This window comes from Macrotis lagotis, chromosome X, assembly GCF_037893015.1.
Source record: "Macrotis lagotis isolate mMagLag1 chromosome X, bilby.v1.9.chrom.fasta, whole genome shotgun sequence".
NCBI lineage: Eukaryota > Metazoa > Chordata > Mammalia > Peramelemorphia > Peramelidae > Macrotis > Macrotis lagotis.
The window spans coordinates 30,638,068-30,648,568 of record NC_133666.1 but is presented as its reverse complement, the minus strand read 5'-3'; positions in this window follow the sequence as shown (position 1 = coordinate 30,648,568).

Sequence of the window (10,501 nt, the reverse complement as noted above, 5' to 3'; positions counted from 1 at the left end):
TTCACTATATGGCCTTAGGTAAGTCACTTAAATTCTCAGTGCTACTGGCAACTAAAGCTGTAAGTTGTAGACAGTTGTATAGAAGCAGTAACAGCATTAATAAAGGGGGTTTCCATACTGGGACTTCCCTGCATGATTGAATTGAGTCTAGGTTGATAGATACTAGTATTTCTATAAATGCCTTAACTTAGGTTTACAAAATACTTAACACTAGCCTTGTAAAGCATATGGTGCAAGAATTTTGGGGGAGAGATGGGAAACAGGAAAGACCATGTGTGTTTCACTGGTATAAGAAAATCCCAGGGAGGATGCAGCTCAGCACCCCTCTGCTATCTATGATTTACAAAAGTTGCCTCGCATACTGTTGTTGCAGAGGTTAAGTGACTTACCCAGAGTCACATAATCAGTTGTGTATCAGAGGTAAGGTCAGCCGGCCATCTTTCAAGCTATCCATCCCATGCTGTCTCTTTCAAGAATCATCACGTTTTTACAAACTAGAAAACTGAGATTCAAGAAAGTTCAGTTCCAAAGATAGCAAATCTGGGAGGCAAGATTCACACCCAAGTATGGTATCCTTTCCATTATCCTAAGTATACCCAACTCCATTAAATACTAATGCAACCAGTTGCTTCTGATGGCTTAAGTCGGAACAATGAGACCAGTGTCCTTGTCTGGAAAGTGAGAATGCTACATTCACTCCATAATATTTATTCCAGGGAGGCCTTGAAAGGATTCTTTAACTTTAAAGGCTGGCTAATTTAGCATTGTGTAGGTCTAGACTGGATGTAGCTGTACAAGAGATGAGACTAAAGTCTCTCCAGTCTCAATAGAAAGTGCACTTTAGCTCTCTAATCACCTCCACAGTTATCCAAGTTAATTAGGGCTTTTCTTCGGTTTTTCCGATCATTATTTAAGGGAAAAAAACACAAGAAAAGCAATCTAAGGCATTAATGCCAGAGTCCCTAGTTTATCAACAACTCATTAGGTCTCAGGAACTTCTACTTTCTAATCCTGTGCTGAGCTTATTAGACATCCTTTTCTCTCTGATAAGCTCCTGGGCATCTCATTAAATTTCAGGTGATTTGAGGTATCTTGAGGATTAGTTAATCCTTTAGCAGGAACCGGACAAAATTGTTATGTAGCTCTGAGAGACAGACAATCTGCTGTAGGGTGTCCAGAATACTTGGGAAAGATCAGTAGGGTTAATATTGACCCTTTCATACTTTTGAAACTTAGAATTATACAAAATTCCCTGTTTCTACAATGAGATTGAAATCATGGGTACCACAAGACAGCAGGGAAGCTATTTCTAAAAGATTTTCCAATATTCTCACTGTCACAGTCTTATAGAATCCTAGATTTGGGAACTGGAAGGGACCTTTATGCATTGGTGTGCTACTAAATATTCAATGACTAGCTCAAATGTATTCATGCTACATTTTTAGGTTTAATTTGCATTATTAGCATTTTTGACATCACTTTCTTAAGTCTAATCAAGCAAAACAAGAAATCAAGTTCCAATTTGTAGTAGGGTTACAGTATAATCCCTGTAGGGGAAGGGATATGGGAGTTGGTCCCCTGGGAATGTATGGAAGAGGGCTATTGTCCTCTCTATCTGACCCCAGAAGCAGGACATCAGATAAGATCAGCTTCTAAAGTTCAGTCAGGATTATTTAAAGCCTAGCCTGAATCCAAAGTCCCTATCCAGAAAGTAAGACTGGAAGAATGAGTAAACAAAACTAGAAAAATGATAAAGAACTATTATGATGCCTGAGATTCCCAAGACACCAACTCAGATGAGAACAACTCCAAAACATTATAAGCAAAGCCTCAAAGAAAAACACAGTTTGGCCACAAGATCAATTAGAATTCTCAAGAGAAGTAAGACAAAAAGACATTTTAAAATGATATGAATGAAATGAGAAGACTGAAGAAAGAATTCTGAAAGAAATGAAAGTTATGAAGAAAAGACTTGGAAAGAGAATTAATAGTTTAGCACAAGAGAAAAAAACCCTACCCAAGTTAGACTTGCTGAAAATTAGAATGGATCAAACAGAAGTTAAAGATTCTATGAGAAAATAAGAAATATTAAAACAAAGTTTAAAAAAAGCTGAAAATGAAAGATATATCATATTTATTTTTACAAAAGCAACTGACTGGGAAAATACATTCAGCAGAGATAACACAAATATCATTGTACTACCTGAAAACCATAGCCAAAAAAGAGCCTGTATATCTTATTTTAAGAAATTAAAAGAACAGTGCTCAGATATATTAGAACAAGAGGGCAAAGTGAAGATAGGAAGAATCCACTGATCACTTCCTGATAGAAAACCCAAAATGAAAATTCTCAGGATCATCCACAAAAGCTTCCAGGTCAAAGCAAAAAAGAAAACAAAGCAAAACAAAAAAAAAACCAACTTGGAACAAAGAGTTCAAATATCAAGGAACCCAGTCACTCTGACACAGACGACATGATGGTATCCTGCTATAAATATTTTAGTGTATTGAGGGACTGTTTTTATTGATGACCTCCTTGAGGTATCTACCTAGTAATAGAGTCTCTGTGTCAAAGGTTATGGATATTTTAGTCATTCTATTTGCATAATGGTATGATGGTATACTTAGAGAACCTTAAACAGTCGATTAAAAAGTTAATCAAAATAATAACTTCAGCAAAATTGCAGGATATAAAATAAATTCACATAAATCATCATCAACCTTTCTGCAAAACCCAGCAGGAATACAAAGAGAAATTTGTTCTAAAATAACTACAAAATTTATAAAATACTTGGATGTCTACTTTCTGTGATACACACAGGGTCTATATGAATAGAACTATAAAACAATTACTTTAAACAAAGAAGAATAACTATTGCTTATGAGTAGGTCCAACCAAAATAATAAAAATGGTAATTCTTCCTAAATTAATTTTGGAGGAGCAAAAGGTCAAGAATATAAAAGGAAATAATGAAAATAAAGGAGTGGGGAGGGAATTGGAAAAGGACCCAGCAGTACTAGATCTCAAAATTATACTATAAAGCAGCAATTATCAAAACAATGTGGTACTGGTTTAAAAAGAGATGTCAATCAGTGGAAAAGATTAGGTTTACAAAATAAGTAAGCAAACAAACTTGGTAGCCTAGTGTTTGATGAACCTAAATTGCCCAGCTACTGGGATAAGGATTTACTATGTCAGAAACTATTGGGAAAACTGGACAACAGTCTGGCAGAAATTCCATTTAGACCTCACACCATAGGCTGTGATGAACTCTAAATGGATAATGACCTGGATAGAAAAGATGACATCATAAGTCAATTAGAAGAATAAGGGAGAAATTATCTTTCAGAACTATGAATAGGAGAAAAAATCATGACTAAACAAAGGATAGAGAGGATTATAGATATTTTTGACTACTTAGAATTGAAAAAGTTTTTCTGCAAACAAATTCAATGTTATGATGAGCAACTATGATAGTTTAGCTCTTCTCAGTAACACAATGATACAAGACAATTACAAGAGAGTCATGATGGAAAATGCCATCTACATCCAGAAAAAGAACTATGGAGTCTGAATGTAGATCAAAGCAGACTATTTTCCCTTTTGTTGTGATTCTTCTTTCACAAGATGACTAATGTCAAAATATGATTAATATGATTGTATATGTATAACATATCAGATTGCTTGCTGTCTTGGGGAGAGGGGAGGAAAGGGAAGGGGGGGAGAAAATTTTACAAAAATGAATGTTGAAAAAAAATTTTAAATGAATGTTGAAAACTATCTCTACATGGAATTGGGGGGAAAAATAAAATACTATTAAGGGTGGGGGAAACAAATCCAATGCAGCTAAGATTAGAAGGGAAGCAATTTAACTGGGGGAATTTTGGTTTTTGCAGCAAGTTTCTCTGAAAAAAGGTCTCATTGTCAAGATATATAAGAAACTATTTCAAATTTATAAGAATAAAATTCATTTCTCAACTGACAAATGATTGAAGGACATGATAATTCTCAAGGGAAGAAATTCAAACTAGGCATATGAAAAAAATGTTCCAAATCACTAATAATTAGAGAAATGCACATTAAAGTAACTATGAAGTTTTTACCTCATGCCCATGAATTTGGCAGTTGACTAAAAAAAGGGGAAATGACAAATGTTGGAGGGTTTCTTGGAGAAAGACACATTGAGAGTGGAGTAGTGAATTAGTCCAGCTATTTTGGAAGGCAGTTTAGAACTAAACTGTGCATCACTTCTGGGCCAGTGACTCTAGGATGAAGCCTATGTACCCCCAAAATCATTATGTGCAAAAATATTTAAAACAGCTTTTTTGACTTGTGATGAAAAATGCCATCCACACTCAGAGAAAGACCTATAGAGTCTGAATACAGATCAAAACATAATTTGTTTCTTGTTGTTTCTTTCTCATGGTTTTCCCTTTTGTTCTAATTCTTCTTTGACAAAATGACTAATGTGGAAATATGTTTAACAAGACGGTACATGTCTAACCTATATCAGATTGCTTGCTGTCTTGGGGAGGGGGAGGGAAGGGGAGGAAGAAAATTTTGGAACTCAAAATCTTACAAAAATGAATGTTGAAAACTATCTTTACATGTAATTGGAAAAATACTATTAAGATTAAAAAATAAAGCAGCTCTTTTTAGGGAAACTAAAGGGGTGACAATTGAGGAATGTCTGAACAAATTAGAGCATATGAAATGTAACGTAATACTTTTGTGCTATAAGAAATGATGATGGAGAGTTTCAGAGAAACCTGGGGAGATTAATAGGAACTGCTGCCAAGTGAAGTGAGAACAAGAACAGTTTATGTTAGAACATCAACACTAGAAAAAACAAAATTCGGAAGGACTTAAGAACTCTGATCAATAATGACTCCAGAGGATCAATAATAACGAATTTGAACCCCCCCATCCTGATAGAGAGATGATAGACTAATATATAGAACGAGACACACATTTTTGGACCTGGCCAACACGGGGATTAATTTTGCTTAACTACTTCTTTGTAACAATGATTTTTCTTTGTTTCTTTCTTTTTTTCTCCCATGGGCCAAGGAATGTGGGAGGCAGAAAAAATACTTAACAATTAAAAAAAAACCCCAGCATCTTAGTCTACTTGTTCTCCCACAACTCCTTTAACATTAATTATTCCCATCTTTTGTCATCTTTGCCAGTTTGCTGGGTGTGAGGTGAAACTTCAGAATTGTTTTGATTTATATTCCTTTTATTGTTAGAATATTCTTTGTTGTTGCAGGATCCTTTCATATGACTGTTAGTAATTCTGTTGAGAATACTTCAAATCCTTTGACATTTGGGAATGGCTTTTCTTCTTATACATTTGTTAGTTGCTTATACATTTTTGTATCAGACATTATTAGACCATAAATCAGATTAAGCTATAAAGACTTTTCTCCAACCAACCCCTTCCCTTTTCATTCTACTTATATTAATTTTATTTTTGTAAAAGCTTTTCAATTTCCTGTAATTGAAAAGATCTATTTTATCTTTTTTGATCATCTCTACCCTTTGTTTGGTTAAGAATCCATCCCTTAGCTGTAGCTGGCAAAGGTATCTAATCTGGTTCTTGTCTAATTTTTTTCTTAATAGTATGACCTTAATTATTTAGGTCAGGTATCCATTTTTAGCTTATTGTGATATATGATGTAAGATCTAACCCCTTTCATTTTATAGAAAAAACTGAGACCCAGCAAAGAAAGGGGGCTCAGCCAAGGTCACAGTTAGTTAATAAACTCAGACCAGACATGTATACTCTCATAGTCACAGAGAAAGGTAAAAAATATTGCAATGGCTAGTGGCAATTTCCACAATCTAAGGGCAGTTTTGTGGGAAAAGAATTGTGAAATGTGTCCACAGGAGGTGGAAGAAAATAACCAGAATAACACCTCTACAACTCCCATCTGTGCAATCTTCCAATTGGGGAGAGGGAGAGGAGAAAAGACAAGGCAAGGAAAGTTAGCAGAATGTTCTGGGAGGCAGCACAGCCTCCCCTAATGTCAAACATAGTGGAACATCCCACTGCAGTCATATAGAACCCTTCATTATTGATTCCTGGCTCACCTTCAGGCTCCTTGCGCAGTGGTTTCCATGGAAACCATCAGGTTGCCAGGGTGATCATTAAAATCACTTCTTGGAAATTCGCAGTTCTTCTTAAAGTGGTATATGTCCCGGTTTGTCTCTGCCACTGCTTTGAGTTTATTCTTGATTTCTGTGGGTGTCCTTGTATATTCAAAATCATCAAGTTGGGGAATTTATTTTTAAGGCTAAAAAGCAAGTTCATGGTTTTCAAAATGGAATTATAGGAACATAGGATTCTCGATCTTGAGGAGGAAGGGACCTCAGAGGCCATCCTAATACAGATAAGGAGACAGAGAGGTTACAAGTGATTCAGAAAAAAAATCGGAATGATTTTGACCCGTTCCATATCCCCCCTCCCACCGGGGGGACTAACAATAGCACCTCCATTCTAGGGTTGTGAGGATCAAATCAAATAATATTTGCAAAGTGTTTAGCACAGTAGTTGGGACACAGTAAGCGCTTAAAAAACACTTACATGGCTCTTTATTTCCTCCTACATCCTCACTTCAAATGATAATGATGATGTTTGTCCTTCATTCTCAAAGAAGACCATGACAACAGGGAGGTGATGTCATGACAAGCACATGAATTAGATTTGAGTGGGGGGGTGCTGTGCTGAGTCACCAGCCTCACTTTCTCCCCCAGAGTCATCTGGGTCCAGTGGCCAGATTTGAGTCAGGATGACTAGAGATGGCCCTGGATGGGAAGCAATCAGGGTGAAGTGACTTGCCCAGTATCACACAGGTAGTGTCAGTTGTCTGACTGAGGTCAGATTTGAACTCCTTTCCTCCTGACCCACTGCACTACCTAACGTAACAGCCAACTAACTTAATCTCTTCGATTCCTATTTGTTCATCAGTAAAATGGAAACAGAAAATCCCTGAATTATATTAGGGACCCTTTTGGCATCATCTCTGAAGCCACTTCCAAACCATGCTTCCAGCCCTCAAGCTTCCATATTCATCTTTCTAATCTCTCTCCAACCAAAATCTTGGATTCTACTCCTTGGGTTCCAACAAACAGTACAACTTTTGCCTGATTTTTGCTTAGAACCAGGCTTCCTTTTCACTTACTGGACATTTCCAAATCATATTTCAGTGGCTTTAAATGCTCATACTATTCATCACCCCCCCACCAGAACAATGAATTTTGCCCCTGGAATCGCTGTGGATTCTGTTAGGGAGGTTTTGCCTTACTTTGATCACAATCAGATTTTCACATGTTTTTCTGGCCATTTCCAAACTATAATTCCTGGGCCCTAACCATCCTCTTCCTTCTCTTCTTTTCCTTCTCATTGAAACCTTAAACTCCTCATTATCTGGAAACACCATGGTACATCATAGGCCTTATATTGCTTAGAACAAAGTCTCCAAGTCACATCTTGGCCAGTTCCATCTCATTATGCCTGTAGCCAATCATGGCCATTCTCCTTCTCCTTCCTCTCCCCTCAGTCCTTTGGATTTCAGCCTTGAAACTACTCTGACCTTCAATCCAGGTCCCAGTTAGCTCTGTACTATGTATGTCAACTGGACTCCCCATCATCCCCCTCAATCCCGTCCCATTAGAAGCCTTGTCTGTGACCTTAGAACAACCCCAGGCTCTGATAGAAGAAGTTTCACCTTCTTTTGCCCCAAATTCAGGCTCTATATAACTCCCCAGTCATTTTTAAACCAAGTGGCCAAGTGCATTCCCTGCTTCACCACTTCCTACTTCCCTTTTATTGATTGTCTTCCTTTATTAGATTGTAAGCATCTCAAGATCAAGGACTGTCTTTCTTCTGTTTGTATCCTCTGCTCTTAGCAAAGTGCTTAGCACATAGTTAAAGCTTAATGAATGTTTTATCATTCATGTGTTCATTCCAGTGGGTAGGGCCAAATGGCAACCCTGAGTTATCTGAGCCATCCTATATAATTAATATGAAACAATTCTGGCTCCCATGAGGGTGAGCTATTTCCTCTCTAGTGATGGAGATGAAGGACTTTCCTAGACCAGCTCTCCTCACTACAATCCTGCAGGTCTGTGTGGAACATAGAAAGGAACATCTGTTGGCTTTCAGTGGACTACGAGGAGTTAAATAATATCATTATATTCACTGCTGCTATATAATGTTATCATGTTCACATTGTATCACCATTCCTAACCTTGTCAATATGGTGGACTAGACCCAGCCCAGAACTCTGGCAAGCAGTTTGGGGTTAACTACCTCTAACTGACACTTTCTTCTCTGTTCCTGTGCTATGACTAATCAGAAATCATTTGCCTTCACCTAGAAGAGAGTCCAGTAAATCTTCACTGTCTTTCCAAGGACTACCTAAATACTCCCTCATATTGCCAGGCTAGTGGATAGAGACCTGAGGCTTCCTTTTCTGAGAGCATTGATGCTTGCCACTTCACTGATGGCAAAATGTTCATTGAGCTGGATGAGGTCACTTTGGCAGAGACCTTAGATCTGATGGTGGCTCATATGAAGGACAAAGGCTGTGAAATCAACCCTAAGAAAACCCAATATATAACCTTACTGAACCAATTTTTTTTTTTGGAAAAATATAATGGAGAACCCAGTTGTTTCCAGACTCATGGAATAAGCTAATGACATTCTTCCACAATCTCTGGGTTTTAGGGAATACTTAAAAGAAGGCCACCTAGTCAGTCTCTTTCTCTGCTTTTGAAGATCTCTTCTCTACAAAGATTAGGCTGGGTGGAACCTTTCACAGGCACCCTTGCCTTGGATCAAATGACCCTTAGCTTTTGGAGCTTCAAGCTTCTCAAAGTAACCTCTCAACATACCCCTTTTGAAAAGCAGTCACTTGTCTGCTACTGGGCCATATTTACTACTGAATGGATGGTATTTTGTTATTATCATCCTTTGTTCAGTTACCTATGATGTGTTGGCCCTTCTAATAAGTTAGATAGGGCAGAGGAGACCTCTATCATTAAATGGAAATGTTACATTTAAAAATCATACTCAATTCATTTGGGTACCTCTAGTGTTAGTACCCATCATGAACGAGTTGGGGCTTTCATAAAGACTAAGGTCAGTTTAAAATCCAACATTCAGACTGTTATGATGGCACAGTGGGCCCTGGCCTATGAAGGCCTGGCTCCTGAGAAACATTGTTCTGTCTGATTTACCAGTGACTTTGCCCAGTACCAGAAAGGCAAGTGACACTGGACTTCAGTAGCCATTAATCTGATAGCAAGATCCTAGCAAGACCTCCCAGTGGACTGAGCTACAAATCACATGGCTGGCAGTAGAGGAATCTTGAGGGATGGAACAGATGTGACTTTCATCTATACCAAGCCATCTATACCAAGCAATCTGGGACTTGGAGAGAATAGAAATTGTACAATAAAGAGCCTCTCGCCTTTGGGATCAGGTTTAATGGATGAATTTTGCCAATGCCTCTCATAGCATATGGTTGTTTGGGGGGCACATCAGCACCCATAAGATGTTTCATATGCCCTTTGCTAAACCAAAAAATTCAATTGATGTTAAGAGAATGACAGCAATGGCTGCCAAATTGTGGCATATCAAAGTTATGGAATAGTATTTTTCTGTGAAAAATCTTGAGTGACCAGACTTCAGAAAAGCCTGCAAAGACTTGCATGAACTGATGCTGAATGAAGCCAGCAGAATCAGAAGAACACTGTATACAATAACAGCAACATTTATGTGATGATCAACTATGTTGGAATTTCTCTTCTCAGCAGTACACTGATCAAAGACAATTCTAAAGGACTTGTGATGGAAAATATGATCCATACCCCGAGAAGGATCTATAGAATCTGAATGCAGACCAAAGCATACTATTTTCAATTTTTTCAATTTGTTTTATGTTTTGTTTTTCCCTCTCATAATTTCCCCCTTTTGTCCTTAATCTTCTTTCACAACATGATTAATATGGAAATATGCTTAACATAGTTATACATGTATAACCTATATTAGATTGCTCACTGTCAAGGGGAGGGGGAGGGAAGGGAGAGAGGGAGAAAAATGTGGAATTCAAAATCTTACAAAAAATGAATGTGGAAAACTATGTTTGTAGTTGGAAAAATAAATAATAAAATTTATTTTTTTAAAAAAGAGACAATCTAGACATGGAGATTGTGGCACCATGTTATGCTGGGCACAGTACCATATGATCCCTCTAAATAAGGACCAAGTGGTTACTTCTGCCCAATGAATTCCCATTGCTAGCTCTAATGCCTAGCTATCCTATTTGGACTTTCACCTATTCACAACTGGTAAATTGATCCTCTTATCATATCTAAGGGCAAAATTGCTAATATCTTTGACAACATGCCACTGACCACCTGAGTTGGATGTCCCACCTTCCACAGACCATATTTGAGACAAATGAATGCTACCCTAGGAAGGGAGAAGGCTCT